At 41.4% G+C, this 17,904-nt stretch overlaps 1 long non-coding RNA gene across 1 annotated transcript in view; it reads right to left on the reverse strand.

Annotated features, from left to right (window-relative positions):
• The window catches only part of LOC145526015 (uncharacterized), a 144,837-nt gene extending 137,500 nt beyond the window's left edge, over nucleotides 1-7,337 (reverse strand). The window contains exon 1 of the long non-coding RNA XR_014068594.1: nucleotides 7,188-7,337. This is a non-coding gene — a long non-coding RNA (uncharacterized LOC145526015). The remainder of the gene's footprint in view (nucleotides 1-7,187) is intronic.
• Between the last annotated feature and the right edge of the window lie 10,567 nt (nucleotides 7,338-17,904).

Here is a 17,904-nt window from a genome sequence, read left to right on the forward strand (position 1 = left end):
ACGTGAATTTCTGGGTGTCAGAGGCCACATATAGAAACAGTCCCAGCAATGTGGATGCAGCCAGAGATGATCTCACTGAGCGAAGTACGTCAGACAGATAAAGACACATAGTACATGGTATCACTTATAGGTGGAGCCTATAATATGACACAAATGAACTTATCTACAAACAGAAACTGACTCACAGACATAGACTACAGACTTGTGGTTGCCACAGGGGTGGGGGGTTGAAGGAGGGATAGATTGGGGATTTGGGATTAGTAAAAGCAAACTAGTATACATGAGGTGGATAAACAGCAAGATCCTACTATATAGCACAGCTAACTCTTTAATATTTTGTGATAGACTATAGAATATGAAAAAAAATGTATATATATGCATACATATGTATATATAAGAATGTACATATATATAATTATATTCTTTTATGTATAAAGCAATATATTTACATATACCTATATATCCCTGGAAAGGGAAATGGCAACCCACCCCAGTATTCTTGCCTGGAAAATTCCATGAACAGAGGAACCTGGCAGGCTACAGTCCATGGGGTTGCAAAAAGTTGGACATGAATGAGCACAGACACAAACATGTATATGTAAGGATATATACATATATATATATATATGCACACACATACATACATAACTGAATCACTTTGCTGTACAGCAGAAATTACCACTACATTGTAAATCAACCACACTTCAATAAAAAAATTAATTTATAGAAAAAGTCCATCTGAGAATAAATACAACCTAGAGGATATCAGAACTAAGGGTAGAGAGAAACCAAATCCTAATGAGCTTCTGATCCAATCTTGCTTGAACTCATTACATCCACTTCTAGTTACATGAGCCAACATACTGGGTTGGCCCAAAAGTTCATTTGAGTTTTTCTGTAAGATGTTATGGAAATACTGAAATGAACCTTTTGGCCAATCCAATACTTTCTCTGTTGGCTCAAGCGAGTGAGATTTGGGTTTTTGTTCCCGATCAACAAACAAAATGCCCAGACATAACTAGGGAGGGAATTCCAGTTATACCTGCCAGACCTCATGAGTTATCACCACTGTCCAATCCCATCCAAATGGATAATGAGATCTTTCGCTCAAAGAGTGTAGCTCAGTCATGTCCCTCTAGAGTACTGAGTCCAAGAAACATATTTCCTATCATAACTCTCAAGATTCAGACTTGAGGAAGACTGAGTCCCTTTGGGGGACAGCCTTTTGGCAGCTGCTAAAAATCAACCCAGGAAATCTGGCTCATTTGTCAAAGCCGCTATTTTCTCCAGAGGTGATGTGGGACTCTGTTTAGCAACCAAACAGTTTGTGTAAGCAGCAGGGAACTTTTGATTTCCCTCTGACAGCACATCCATCAGAAGATTCTGCCTTCAGCAGCGACAGCCAAGCCTGAGCACATGATGCTTCCCTGGGGATAGGAAGGCTTTAGCATGGGAATGCCCTTAGTCTTTTTGGATCTCTTAGTTCCTAGTCTGGCTTCCCAGGTGGCATAGTTGTAAAGAATCTGCCTGCCAATGCAGGAGACACAGGAGATGCCGGTTCCTTGGATCCCTGGGTCCCTGGGTCATGAAGGTCCCCTGGAGGAGGAAACAGCTATCCACTCCAGTATTCTTACCCGGAAAATCCCATGGAGAGAGGAGCCTGCCAGGCTACAGCCCATGGGGTGCAAAGAGTCAGACGCGAGTGAGCGACTGAGCACACACAGCTGATAGTTACTGGAAGGAGAGACAATGAGTTATTTCAAGAATGAGATGGAGAGCATCATCCTTGAGATGGTACACCCACCCACCAACACACATGGCTGCATTTTTATTTCTCTCCAAGAGTGCAGAGTTCATCCCCTATCAACCGATGCATGACTGGCTACTGGGGGCTTGGAAACTACAGTTCATTGACAAACAATACAGCTATTAATCACAGAAAAACAAGAGCCCACCAGCAGAAGCTAATGAGAAAGGCACTCAAAAATTACAATATAATATAAAATAGATAACCAACAAGCTCCTACTACACAGGCACAGGGAACTATATTCAATATTTTGTAGTAACCTACAGGGGAAAAAATCTGAAAAAGAAAAAATATATATGTGTATAACTGAATCATTTTATAGCTGAAAGTAATATAACATTGCAAATCAACTATATTTCAATATAAATAAGTAAATAAATAAATAGAATACTTTTTAAAATTATATGTAATTAAGCTCTAAAATTATTTTAAAGCATAATCAGGTATTTAAAATATAATCGAGCTCTAAAATAGTATTTCCACCATATGATATCACTTATATATGGAATCCAAAATACGACACAAATGAACATATCTTCAAGACAGAAACAGACTCACCAATCTAGAGAAGAGCCTAGGGGGAAGGAGGTGGGGAAGGGAAAGACTGGGAGTTTGGGGTGAGCAGACGCAACTATTATATGTAGGATGGATAAACAACAAGGTCCTACTGTATAACCCAGGGAACTATATTCAGTATCATGTAATATATAGTCGATATTCTGTGATAAACATACTGAAAAGTATATGGAAAAGGATATATGTCTGAGCCACATTGCTGTACAGTAAAACATAACATGCCGTTGTAATCACTACTGGTGGCTCAGATGGTAAAGAATCTGCCTGCAATGCAGGAGACCCAGGTTCAATCCCTGGGTTGAGAAGATCCCCTGGAGTAGGACATGGCAACCCACTCCAGTATTCTTGCCTGGAGAATTCCACGGAAAGAGGCGCCTGGTGGGCTACAGTTCATGGGGTGGCAAAGAGTCGGACAAGACTGAGCGACTAATGCTTTCTACTTTTCTTCTACATACTTCAATAAATTTTTGTTTTAATTTTGAACTGTATTGTATTTTACAATCCTCCATAGGGATTGCATCACACACCGTTTTAACCATTTAATGATAATTCTATTATCGTTGTGTAGATTTCCATCTGGCAACACATTCATCAGAAGATATAAAGGAGAGAAGATTGAAATAAAGAGAGAAAAATTCAGTTTATCTTCAGTTTCTCCCAAATCTTATCTATGACTCCACTCAACACCACCTATAACAGTAGATCTTAACCACATATTGCCACAGGAAATTTGCCCGTGGTTTAAATAGAATAAATTGAAAAGAAAAGCAAGCAAAAAACAAACAACTCTCTTGAACTTTTACAAGCTCAGGTGTTCTTTAAAGGACTTTGCAGGGTTACTTTGACTCCAGGTAGTTTTGCCTCACATGCTCATGTTAGAACGAATCTCTGCAGATCTTTCACAATCCCATTATCACCCCCATTTTACAGATAAGAAAACTGAGCTCAAGGAGATTCAGTCATTTACCTCAGGTCAAATAGAAAGTAAGATGGGGCCAGGATTGAGCCAAAGTCATTTGTCTGAAAACTTGACCAAGGAATTCACTCCCCCTGCATTCTTTTTTCTTTTGAGACAAAAAGGGTTCCTTTTTGACATTCACTGTTGGAACCTAAAAAGCACAAATCTACTCCGTATTCTGGAGGATGGTTCTCGAAAGACTTCAAAAGAGCTGTCATGTCCCCCTCTTCACTTCTCCAGGGGCTTTTTCTTCTCATCACCAGGCTCAACACTCACGCTTTCTTCTATCATTTCTCCTGCGGTTTGATCTCAAGGACTCTCAGCCCCCCAGACACTCTTTGACAGAACAAAATCCAATTTCCAGCCTTCCTCTTATGCCTAGAAAGACATGGAATTCTCTATCAGAGTGACAAGTGACATCTATCATCTGTGACTTACAGAGACCAGGGGACAAAGAAATAGGTGCCTTTCCTCTGAAACCTACTCTCAGAAATCAGAAATCACAGACGTCCCTCTGCCTCTGCGGGAGAGACGAGAGGGAGGTAGGAGACTATGGTGTTCTGGGTGCAGGGGCTTACACACGGGTGGCCTCTGGTCACTTCCAGGTCAAGGGTTGCAGGGAGCAGTGTGGGCCCAGGGCTACCTGACCTTGTGAGTTTCATGAGAAGCTGGAAATTCAGATGTCTATGTGATTTGGAGAAGGAAATGGCAACCCACTCCAGCATTCTTGCCTGGACAATCCCATGGATGGAGGAGCCTGGTAGGCTACAGTCCATGGGGTTGCAAAGAGTTGGACACGACTGAGTGTCTTCACTCACTCACTCACTCATGTGATTTGCCAGACTTCCCTGGTGGCTCAGTGAAAAAGAACCCACCTGCCACTGCAGGAGGTGAGGGTTCAATCCCTGGGTCAGGAAGATCCCCAGGAGAAGGAAATGACAACCCACTCCAGTATTCTTGCCTGGGAAATCCCATGGACAGAGGAGCCTGGCTGGCTACAGTCCATGGGGTCGAGAAAGAGTCAGACAGGACTTAGAGACTAAACAATAACAACAACAAATATGATTTGCCAGTTTTTACAGGATGGCAGCAAATTAAACAAACATTTCTCTGAACCAGATGCAGCCTGCAGTTCGTCCACCTGTGACCTCTGTTCTGAGGGTCATGCATCCATTAATGCCAAAAAAAATCATATCAATCTGTGGCAGCCTCTTCAAACAGGTGACAGGTGGTTCCACAGGGAATTACAGCCATGATCTAATAACTTTTAATAGAGTATAATCTGTAAAAATACTGAATCACTATGTTGTACACCTGAAACTAATGCCTTATTGTAAACCAACTATACTTCCATTAAAAATACAGTTGGTTCATTAGTTCTCATTGTGAACAAAAGTGCCAAGGTTTATTGCGCACACACACACACACACACACACACACACACACGCACATCATTAATATGCATCTTCTTTTTTTTTTTAACATAGATGTAGTTGTCAACTTATAATGTGACACTGATCCCTTCCAATCTTGCAAAGGTTCCAGCCCTTCAAAATCCTTTATGTTCTCAGATTCAGTTCCACCAAAGTCCCAAGTCAAAGAAACCAATTTGGACATCACCACAATTTATACCTTTCTAAACTCATTTTTTCTCCCTTACCTAAGTCACCATCCCAACGCTCAGAATTTCCATCATATGATGATCTTTGGTGAAATCTGCACGACTCTCCCTGCGGAGTCACACAGCCTCCCAGACCATGAAGAAGTGACAATGATACTCCACAAACCAAGGTGTCTCTCCCCAAGATGTTAAGGAGCATTCACATCTTTGGGGTGCCCCTGGTGATGCTGAGGCCAGAGGACAGCTCTGAGGATGACACTGTACACCTGAGTGTTGTGACAAAAAATGTATGACAGATACTGACATGAGAGCTGTGACAAGTGCATCACAACCATTTAATGAATCCCCCTCCACTGACCCAGGCCCTGGAATCTGCAACAGAGCCTGGGCTCCCCTAGAAATGTCTTATAGCAGCTCTGGGCTTGGTGATGTGCATGCTTTTGTTTGCTAAGATCAATTTGCTAGAAGAAAGTCCCATCTTCATGTGGTCATGAAAGTGACAGTTGAACCCAAACCTATCACCTCCCAAAGCAATTCCTCTATCAGGCTGGGTGGAGGATATTTTTAGTATATTTCTGGGAAGAGGAGAAAGCCAAGTATAAGGCAACAATGGGATCCATGAACTTGGCCATGCCTCTGTAGGGTAGAGCTCTCTGGGACAGGAGAGTGGGGTTCCTGTCGTGGGGCGCTCCCCACCAGGCCCTTGGGAAGGAAGCAATGCTGAAAGGACTACAGAGCTGAGCCATTTATTTAAGCCCATGGCAGCATAATCACACAGATACTGTCTCTCTCTAAATAATGAGATCGTAATAACGATGTGGAAAGATAAATAACATGGCATTGTCTAAAGTAAACATGAGAGGTGAGTCACCAACATATATTTTGTTCCTGAGCAGACAATCAACGGTGACTTGTCTCGGATCTTTCCAGACTCTGAATATCGAAGGCTTGAGATCTGTTTAAGCAAACCTTCCCAGAGTCCAGGGCCTGCCAGGAGCCCCAGGGCAAGGCTGTGTGTACTTTGAAGCCAGTCCACTTTCTGTCTCAAGGGGAAAATTAGCCTTCCAAGCCCAGGAAACAGGCTATGCCAAATTGGGGCTTCCCAAGGATTATTTTTTTCTAATTTTAATTAGACCTCACATCAATTCTTCCTTATCAAAATCATCTCCTACTTAAGACACAGCCTCCTGCAGTTCACCGTGAGAAGGAATCAATGCCTCCCAGATCTTGTCTACCTCAGGGAAACCCCCGGAGGATCTCAGGATCTTCTGTCAACCACAAAGTTTATCAGAGGGGAACAAAGTTTCATTTAACCTCTAAACCGGAGCCAACAGCATAGAAAGAAGGCAGACCTCAGCCCTATTGTGTTTTTCTAAAATGAATGAAGACACAGGACCTGGGAGCTCTCTTAGCAGCTTAAAGGAGAAAGGATTGCTCTAAAGATGGAAGTCCTTTCTCTTGAAGTTCTCAGCTACAAAAAGAAATTGCCAACCAGTGAGCCAAGAAAAAATTGGCAGGAACTCTAAATTCGGTGATTCAAGCAGACCCCTGTGAAGAATATGGGGAAAAAGAAAAATCACAGGCTGGTTCCTGGTTGAATTTGGAGTTGTAAATCCAGCTCATTAAGACAAAGAACACAGAAGAAATGTGCTATAACCAGATTCCCCAAACTGTGAGCTGTGTCCTGCTGGTACCCCAGTGAAGTTAGGGGACACACGGATAGACTTTTTAAGAAGTTAATAGTCTTTCATTTCGTGTATATTAAAAAAATTAGTACATCAAACTCATGGATTTTATCGTCTTCTAATGAGCCATTCAAGATATTTAAGATTGAAAAAGTGAGGCATTTAAGGAAAATATGTTGAGTAAATTACATTAGTTGGCACAGGAAGTCAGCAAAAATTGAGAAGATGGCAGGTAAACTGCTAAAATTCAAGAAACACTGTCCTATGAGTAAAAGAAGGGGAAGAAGGTCCCCCTCCTCCATCCCAGGGGAAGGAAACAGCCCATGCAGCTGCCTCTGATCCCAGGTGAGTCCCTGCCATTGCTCACTCCCTCCTCAACATCCCCATCACTCCCTCAGCATCACCATCGCTCCCCATCAGCATCCCCATCACTCCCTCCTCTGCCCTTGGGAGCCTGGGATGCTCAGAGCAGCTGCGTGACAGAACGGGAAGGAAAGGACCAAACGCCTGGGCATCTGGAAGTATAAAGCTCGTTGTACCTTGATGACGTCTTCATCCGCAGACCTGCATTCCACAGCCTCTGACACGTCCACCACCAAATCATCCTCCTTAAGCGCCACCATCTTGATGGGAACCGAAACAGCCTTTCCAGTGAGAATAGCCGTGTTCAGAACTTCCGGGTCCTGCTTGCAGAAGAGAAGAGAGCGCGTGTCAGCCACAAGCGCACCCATGAGCCCCCGGAAGCTTGACCATCAAGCCACCTCAAGCTCACCGGTCAGCTGGAGGTCATGTCCTCTCCATGACCTCTTCCAACATAGCTCATTCAATTACCTGTATGTTTCCCGTGTACATCGGAAAGCTATTCATTTTTACCGCCCAGCATCCATCTACCTGCTAAGTCATGCCCAGTCAGTGTCTCTCTTCCTCCTTCTGTTAATAACAATCTTACATTTTTCCTTTGGGTACCACTCATTCCTGGCAGAAGCACAGATCTTCTCTGGCTTATGAGAGGGGTTGTTGAGGAAAACAATCAATCAACAAGCAGTAAAAAGAATGGAGAAGGGTTTTATTGGAGCCAAACTGAGGACTATAGCTTGGAAGCCTGCTTCCCAGATGATTATGAGAAGCAGGGTTCTCACCACAGTCTTATATTTTGTCAGAGCAAAGAACATTAAAAGTCAGGGGTACATTTTTCAAAGTTTCAAAATAAAAGAACAATCCAGCACATATACAGCAGGCCTGCATGGCCTTGACACCTGGGAAGGGTGTATGCTTATCAAAGGAGGGTCAGCATTGACATTCCAGGAAGAGAGGCATTTAATCTTTATTTTTAACGTGGACATTCTTGCTTCTGGCCAGTGTGTCCTTTTCTTTAATAATTAAAGCAGATGTACAGTGTCTGTTTGATATGCTACAACCAGGCTGTTTTAGTTAGCATCAAACCCAAGTGAACTCATGCATAAGCCAGAATGACTTCCTCATATCTCAATATGTGAAAATTTCTTTTATCAGGCTCATGTCCCAATAAGCCCACCACAAGGTGAAAATATCATTATGCTGAAAATGCACTTAATACACCTAACCTGCTAAACATCAGAGCTTAACCTATCCGGCCTTACATATGATCAGAACACTTACATGAGCCTACAACAGTGGAAAATTATCTAACAAAAAGGCTATTTTACAATAGACTGTTGAATAGCTTATGTAATGTATTGAATACTGTAATATAAGTGAAAACCAGAATGGTTGTAAATGGATCAATGTTAACCTTCACGATCGCATGGCTGGGGCTCACTGCCTAGCGTCACATAAAAGAAGGTACCATGTATTGATAGCCTGTGAATAGACCAAAATTTAACGTTCAAGGGTTTCTACTGAGTGCATATCATTTGTTCACTCCTGCAAGTCAAGAAATCATAAGACAGAGACCATCTGCTCGTGTACCTTGGTCGTAGTGATGCTTTTGGCCCCAGTGAACATGTGACTCAAACTGGCCAGTTCGCTGCAGTATATATAGGATGAATAAACAAAAAGGTCCTACCGTAGAGCACAGGGAACTAATTCAATATTCTGTGACAAATCATAACAGAAAAGAATATGGAAAATCATATATATATGCACATCGCTTTGCTGTACAGCAGAAATTAACACAGCATTGTAAATCAACTATACTTTATCCACTTTGTATATGCTAGTTTGTATCTACTAATCCCAAACTTCCAATCCTTCCCTCACCCACCTCTCCTCCCTCTTGGCAACCACCAGTTTGTTCTGTGTATAAACACTTCTTTTGACTTTTCATCTTCAGAGATCACTGAAACTCAGAAGGATCTTTGGGCTAGAAAGACAATTATGTTGGCTTCAGACAGATACCTTCAAGAAGGGAAGGTCGCAGTGACTCCTTCTTCCGTGTGTAGAAACTGAAGCCTTCGTGGGTTCATTGAAGTACCACCAGCCAACAAAAAGGCGACGGGGAAAACTAGATCCTGGACTTCAGTGCCATGATGCTGCATGACGCTACCAGCCACTCACGAGGAAAGAAATAATAACTCTGATATAAGTGAGCCTCTGTTGTGGGCCAGGAATTATTACAAGGATATGTCATCCCATATAATCACTATTAACAGAGGTACAGCAGTGGTTCTGTTTGCATCTTCATTTCACACAGAATTCAGGATATGTGGAGGCCCTAAATAGAAAAGAATGTGAGTTGCACTTCAGCTTCTGGGAATTGGAGGGAAAAAATGGTCAGAGGGGAAACCTGTTCAAGGATGTTCATGGGAGCTCAGTTCTAAAAGGAAGATGTCAGAAACACCTCTAAACATCCGTTGGTGAGGGAGCTGCCTGAAGAACTCTGTGTGTGTGTGTGTGTGTGTGTGTGTGTGTGTGTGTGTATTAGGACACTAGGCAGATAGAAGATGCTGTTGGATCCATATATTGATGAAGAGCAGGTTGAAGTTGGGCTCCTGGGGTCTAAAAACAGGATCTGCTTCTCAGTTCTGCGACCCTAGGGTGGATGTTCACTTCATCTCTTGTACCCCAGTCCTCTCACCTGTAAAATATGTATTTCAGAGGATTCTGGGGATCCTTTTGGTAAATGAGGTGGGCATATCCACCTACTCCCTTGAGCATGTGGTCTGATTGCATTACCTGCCCCCTTTGAATTGTGATGTTTTGCCAACAAACAGGGCAGAACCACACGCTCATTTCCAAACAGATACTCTGAGAGCACAGGACCCCTCTCTGGCTCTTTGTGTGGTTTTAAAGATGTATTTATTATTTTTGGCTGCCTTGGGTCTTTGCTGTGGGCTTTGTTTAATTGTGGCAAGTGGCGGTTGTCTCTAGTTGTGGTGCTCAGGCTTCTCACTGCAGTGGCCTCTTTTGTTGAGGAGCACAGGCTCCAGGGTGGGCTTCAGTCATTGTGGCTGTCAGGCTCAGTAGTTGCAATGCCTGGGCTTAGTTCCTCCTTGACATGTGGGATCTTCCCAGACCAGGGATCAAACCTGTGTCTCCCCAGCGTTGACAGGAGGATTCTTAACCACTGGACCACCAGGGAAGTCCCTCACTGGCTGTTTTTCAGCCACAGTGATGGTGACCGCTGTATCAGCCTGGGTCCTGGGGTGAGGATAACACTTAACAAGGACCCAGCTGGCCCAGGCTGGAGTGTGAGGAAGAAGCAGCCTCTGCTGTTTTATGGATTAAAACTTTGGGATCATAAGTAACATTTGAACACATGACTTTTGACTCTGTCATCTCAGTTTAGAGACAACAAACCAAAACAAAAACTTGGGAACAAACTTTTTTTTCCCCCCACAGAAATGTGAGGTGGCAATTCCAAAATCATTTAGTGTCTCGTAGGACTGGGCAAATCCATACCCATATTGTGGTTCACGAGAACCCAGCTTTTCTGCGATGGAGGAAGCAGTCACAGGATGGCCAGCAAAGCAGTCAGAATGGACCCGATGCTATTGCATTGGGATCAGACAGAAAAAGACAGAACACACTGACTTAGGGCAGGAGATGACAAACGGGAAGAGAGAGCCCAAGAGAAGGTAAAGAATACACACTTAAAAAAAGAAAGTATAGGTTAGCAGTTCACAAAAGAGACATACTGGCTGAATATAGTCTCGGTGGTCATTTACATAAAGGTGATATTTGAAATGGAAGGGTAAATAAGAAAGATTATCAAGGAAGGGCTTGCCAAGAAAAGATGACAGGGCCTTGGGGAGCACCTTATTTTGGTGTATTGGAAGAAAAAGCTCTGAATGGAATGAAAGGAAAAACAGTGTTTAGAAGAGAAAAAACAGGATACTGCAGTGTGCCAAAACCAGGGAGGAGAGTTTTAAGAAGGAAAGATAATCAACTATCAAACAGAAATGTCAAGAAAAATGAGGGATCAAAAAATGTACTGATTTTGTACTGATCAGCAATTATTTGTGAACTGTAAGAGTGCAATTTCAATAGTGAATTGAAGGCAAAAGCCAAATAACAAATAACAAAATAGAACCCATGACTGAATTATTTGAAATTTGGGCATGAGAAACGGAAGACAGACAGAAGGTGGTGGCTTGAACCTACAACGAGATCGAGGAAAGATTTTTGTGAGTTTCCAGGAAGGAGAACTGAGAGTAGAGGGCATACTAAAAATTTGAGAGTAAGGTTCTAGAAGGAGAAAGAAGAGGGAGGAAGGATTGGATTTAAGGATGCTGAGGGCACAAACAGGCTGGAGGAGAAAAGGAAGGTTTTTCCTTCTGCATTAGAAAAAGGAAAAAAAAATATGAACACATCTGAAGTAGATTCGAGGGAAACTTAATTTAAAACTTAAGGGTCAACAAAATGGTTCTACTTGGCAACGCGGAAGTCAATGTGATATAACCTATTTGCATTTATTTGACCAAATTTATCTTAGAATTATGCATATATGACATACTATGATTCTTTGTCTTAGTAGCAGGTGTTAAAATGAAACACTGTATTAGCAAGATGCTGGACTTCCTTGGTGATCCAGTGGTTAAGACTTTGTCTTTCAATGCTAAGGGTGAAGGTTCAATCCCTGGTCAGGGGAGCTGAGATCCCACATGGCATGTGGCAAAAAAAACAAACAGAACACAAACAACAGAAGTGATATTTCAACAAATTCAATAAAGACTGTAAAAATGGTTCACATCAAAAAAAATCTTTTAAAAAAAGATTGTAAGATGTTAAAACACTTTTTTCTGCATTTTAAAAAGTTTCCTTTTTTAACAGCTTTATGAAGGTGTAATTTCATATGTGTGTCTAAACAAGTTAGACCCTAAAGCATGTCAGAGAGGCAAACAGAAAGAACAATGAAGCATAGAGACATAGGAAGATAGAGACAGTTCCTAGAGACAAAAAAAGGAAAGTCAGAGAGAGAGTATATATGAGATAAAATTCTGGTCTGTGTTCTCTGCATTTCTGTGTCCTCTGCTTCCCCATCCAGTGAGCTGTCTGCCCCTTTACACAACTCAGCTCTGACAAGCAAACAATTACATGAGTATTTTCTGTAATTCCTTTCTGATACCTTACTATCACCACTTCTACAAAGTTCTGCCTCATTGCAAAGATTCCTCTGTTGCCTGAAATACAGTTCCTTGTACATGTGTGCATGCTAAGTTGCTTCAGTCACAACAAACTCTTTTCGACCCTCTGGACGGTAGCCTGCCAGGCAACTCTGTCCATGGGGTTCTCCAGGCAAGAACAGTGGAGTGGGTTGACATGTTCTCCTCCAGGGTATCTTTCTGACCTAGGGATCGAACCCACATCTCTTAGTTCTCCTGCATTGGCAGGTGGGTTCTTTACCACTAGAGCCATCTGGGAAGCCCTTTCCTTGTACATCTTGGGCTAAATTAAAACTGAATGAAGCTTCCGGTTGCAACAGACCCAGCACGCTAATGACAGCTGCTCAATGAAAACCTAAACCTGATTAGACGGCTCCATGGAGAGAAATACTCCAGAGGAAAAGCAAAGGACTATGGAAACTCCAGTCCATGGTCAGGATTTTATTTGAATATGAATAAACCCTTCTGTGCGTTTCTTACTGGGAGCTGGCTGGTGCCTTGGTGACTTCAATGAGCAGTGAGGAGCTTGGCTGGAGGCTTGGGCTGATTCCCAATCTCTCAATCAAGGTTTATCCACGGGTGGATGGAGAGCCGAGCGGGGAGCAGAGCAGAAATGAGGAAGATAGGACAGAGAAATACAGGGAGAGGGAAGGAGATGGGGAGAGAGACGGAAGGAGACAGTGAGAAGAGAGAAAAAAGGAAACAGTTTAAAGCAAGAGAACACGTAAGCTGCAATCAAGTCAGGAAGAGTCAGAGACAGGCAGAGAGAGAGAATGATGGTGGGCATGAGGGTGGAGATGATGGGAAGCAAACAGAGAGTCCTAGGACTGGTGAGACGCTGACGGGAAGACAGCCGAAGAAAAGTTATCAAAAAGCCCCGAGTGGAAATTCAAGGAATGAAAAATACAGTGTTTGAATTAGAAAATGCACTAGGTGGGACCAGCAGCAGATCACACATTTCAGCAGAAAATAGAAGACATCACGATATATTGAAAACTTTTCAAAATGAAGAACAAAGAGAAAAGAGACCGAAAGAAATCAATAAAAAATCAGAGACCTGAGAGTCAACATCAGGCTATCTAGTATAGCTATAACTGGAGTCTAAGAAGGAAAAGATTTTATGTATATATAATACATATTATATATGTAAGCTTATATACATATATAAGATTATATATATGCTATGGGCTTCCCTGGTGGCTCAGAGGTAAACAACTCTCCCTCCAGTACAGGAGACTCAGGTTCAATTCCTGGGTCGGGAATATCCCCCGAAGTAGGAAATGGCAACCCACTCTAATATTCTTGTCTGAAAAACCCCATGGACAGAGGAGCCTGGTGGGCTATAGTTCTTGGGGTCACAAAAGAGCCAGACGTGACTTAACAACTAAACAAGAAAACAACAACAAAAACATATCTATGTATATAATTATATGTAGATTATATGTAATGTTATATTATGTATATATAAAATAAAACAATTTCAAAGAAATAATTGTCAAAAATTATCCAAATTTAATAAAACCCAAAGCTCCACAGTTTCAAGAAGCTCAAAAACCCCAAAGTAGTCTAAAGATTTTAAATAATCATGTAAGGTACATGAAAATCAAACTGCTAAAAATCAGTGATGCAGTTAAAGGATGTCACAGAAAAAAGAAATATTAGGCATAGAGAAACAAAGATACAAATGTCAGCAGACTGCTCAACAAATAATAGAATGGCTCCTTGATATATACCCAGGGGGTTTGAAACATTTCCCTCAAAATATTTCTACATGAATGTTTACAAACCTTTTATACTTCATATCCAATGTTGAGAAACAATAAATACAAATATATGAGTTAATTCTCATTGACTAACCTGGGTGCTATTAAAGTGCAGGTGAGTTAAGTCCTGATGTCACGTCATTACAGAGACAAGTCTGAAGGTTTACCTGAACCTGCCTTATTCCCCACTGCCACCCCAAAAAACTAAAGCTCTTCTTAGAATAACTTGGTGAGTTCAGACATTTTTATAAAAAAACGTATCAAGTGAAGAAGGTTGCATGTCACTTGGGGCAAATCTGACAGAGAGCTGCAACTTTTTTTTCAAAGTGTTTGAAATTTCTATCACTGAAAAAAGTCTGAAAGAAAAATAGTGAGAAGCAGAACTCAGCAAAAATTCATCCCATTCTCCATGTCTTTCATATTCACTTGCCCAGAGGAACATTGTGATGTGAAGATCTAATCCAACATTCCATGATTAAAGAAAATATAAGTAACAGGATATATTATAACATGTGTACAATTTTCTGTCTGATAAATTATTCACCACTTTTTTCCTTCGTGGACATAAGTCTATTAAGATTCACGTATAAAGTGAATGCTTTGGGAAATTATTATAAACTAATTCTAAAGTGCAGCCCCAGCACTTATGGACAGCATTCCAAGAATCAAATACATGTGAAAGAAACTGCTGGATATAAATTTATTTTTGTCTTCACAGCTGTATATTAGATCCAACTTCATCATTTCTTTGCCTGAATCTTTAGAGCATCTGTTGTTTTTGTTGTTCAGTTGCTCAGTCATGCCCTACTCTTTGCAACCCCGTGGACTGCAGCATGCCAGGCTTCCCTGTCCTTCACTATCTCCCAGACTTTGCTCAAACTCAGGTCCATTGCTCAAACTCATGTCCATTGATGTCATCCAACCATCTCATCCTCTGTTGCCCCCTTCTCCTTTTGCCTTCAATCTTTCCCAGCATCAGGGTCTTTTCTTTGCATCTAAACGAGTTTATTTCTCAGGACTGACATTTATCTGGCTAGAGAAAGAAAACTCTTTGAACCTTCCATCAATTTAAAAAAAAGTTTCAACTTTTTCATCACCTATCAATTCACTGTGTTGAAGAAACTAAGTTTTTCCATTTGTACAAATGGAAACTCAAATTGCAAAGTAATGGATCACCTGTTCTCTTAATTCCTTACTGAATCATATTTATTAGCATCTAAGGAGATTTTATCATATGAGAACTCTGTTTTGTCTAGACTATAGCTCCACATTATGCTGCCACTGAGAAGTGATCAAAAAGTAGATTCAGGCTAAAACTCCTTCCCCTGTATCTTTGCCAGAACCTCAAACCAGAGTTCCCTTTCTCCATCTCTGCTGAGAAAACAATCCAGTGACCCCTAGGACACCAGTAAACCTCCAGGAACCCAGCAAAATGCATTAATTCCGGAGGCAAATATAAACTGAGTTATTATTTTAATCTGCATTATCACCAGGAGTTCAGAGCTGCTACAGATATAATTGTGCCAGTATCTAATATTGCTATTATTATTTTTTTCTCATTTCCCCTGAGAAGAAAGTTATTATTTTATTAGATGAGTTTTCAATAAGCTTGGATATTGATGTGGAATACAAAGTGACAGGAAATATTACTGCAAGGAATTGAAGGGAAAATGGAAAGTTTCTTTTTCTCACAGAGGAACCTGGTGGTTGGGGGGAGTGATAAGACAAAAAGGATCGATTGTCCTTTTGTTGAAATCATTCTCTCAGCTCAAGATGTACCTCCTACAGTTAAAACCAGACTGGTCACCTATTTAAAAAGTCATAACTTTTAAAAAAAATCATATATAGACACATAAGATTTGAATGTGAATTTTGTCTAGAAGATGTCTTGGGCTTTCAAAATGCCAGCCTCACATTTATTCTAAGTTTTTGATTCTGAGCAATGGGGAGGTACCATTTGCTGAGATGGGAAGACTGGTGGGGACGTGGGGAAGAGCACAAAGAATGGGACTTGAAGACCCTCATGAACCCTGGAATGACTAAAAGCTTAGCACACCCTTTACAAATTAGATTTCCAAAGCCCGAGGCTACAGAAAGAGTTGATTAACAGGAATTTCACTCTATTAGAGGCTTGTTCTCCGAGTTACAAATGAAGCCCTTTGAACTGGAACTCACATCAACATCACTGAGTAATCATTCACCAGCCGTGAATAAAACACATAATCAATTAGCAATGCAAAGAGAATGAGCTTTGGGGAAAACACAAATCGCCTCTGACCAAATGACTATCTGACAGCGCTTGTCTTGGGAGATGCTGGCTAGTCTCATGCTGATGAAGATCTGTGTGTCTTGCTGGGACGGTGACATTCTAGAGCTGCACCACTAGAAGGAGTGACGACCACCAACTGAGTCATGGTTCTCTTCACCTGCAACTCCACATCATTATTGCTCATCCCAGAAAAGATCTGGGACTTGGGAGACAAGAATTTGGGGGTCAGTTCAGCTTCCGCCTGCCTAAGTATCTTAAATTCTCTCTGAATTTGGAACAGAACAAGTAAATTACCAGGACAAGTCATCCCCACGTCTCAGTTTCCCTTGTTTGAGCTTGATTAGATGATCTCTAGGGCACTCCCCTGGTGGTCCAGTTGCTAGGACACCATGTTCTCAATGCAAGGGGACCAGGTTTGATCCCTGGTTGGGGAACTAGATCCCACATGCCACATCTAAGACCCAGCATAGCCAAATAAATAAATTTTTAAAAAGATGATTTCTAATGATGCCATCCAAATACCACCTATCAACCTTCAGCTATTGAAATACATCTGAGTGAGACAGAGATATAAATCCCAATATCAAGTGGGCCTTAGGAAGCATCACTAAGAACCAAACTAGTGGAAGTGATGGAATTCCAGCTGAGCTATTTCAAAACCTAACAGAGGATGTTGTTAAAGTGCTGCATTCAATATGCCAGAAAATTTGGAAAACTCAGCAGTGGTCACAGGACTGGGAAAGGTCAGTTTTCATTCCAGTCCCAAGGAAGGCAATGCGAATGAAAGTCCAAACTACCACACAACTGCACTCATTTCACACATTAGCAAAGTAATGCTCAAAATTCTCCAAATTAGGCTTCAGCAGTACATGAACTAAAAAATTCCAGATGTTCAAGCTGGATATAGAAAAGGCAAAGGAACCAGAGATCAAATTGCCAACATCCTGTTGCATCATAGAAAAAGCAAGAGAATTCCAGAAAAATATCTACTTCTGCTTCATTGACTATGCTAAAGCCTTTGACTGTGTAGATCACAAAAAAAAACTTTGGAAAATTCTTAAAGAGATGGGAATACCAGACCATCTTACCTGCCTCCTGAGAAATCTGTATGCAGGTCAAGAAGCTACAGTTGGAACCGGACATGGAACAACAGACTGGTTTCAAATTGGGAAAGGAGTATGTCAAGGCTGTATATTGTCACCCTGCTTATTTAACTTATATGCAGAGTACATCATGCAAAATGCTGGGTTGGATGAAGCACAAGCTGAAATCAAGATTGCTGGGAGAAATATCAATAACCTCAGATATACAGATGATACCACTTTTATGGCAGAAAGTGAAGAGGAACTAAGGAGCCTCTTGATGAAAGTGAAAGAGGAGAGTGAAAAAGCTGGCTTAAAACTCAACATTCAAAATACAAAGATCATGGCGTCCAGTCCCATCACTTCATGCAAATAGATGAGGAAACAATGGAAAGAGTGAGAGATTTTATTTTCTTGGGCTTCAAAATCACTGCAGATGGTGACTGCCGCCGTGAAATTAAAAGACACTTGCTCCTTGGAAGAAAAGTTATGACCAACCTAGACAGCATATTTAAAAGCAGAGACATTACTTTGCTGAAAAAGTCCATATAGTCAAAGCT

This window comes from Giraffa tippelskirchi, chromosome 11 (genome assembly GCF_054371585.1).
Source record: "Giraffa tippelskirchi isolate mGirTip1 chromosome 11, T2T-mGirTip1v1.2.pri, whole genome shotgun sequence".
In the NCBI taxonomy this organism is placed as follows: domain Eukaryota; kingdom Metazoa; phylum Chordata; class Mammalia; order Artiodactyla; family Giraffidae; genus Giraffa; species Giraffa tippelskirchi.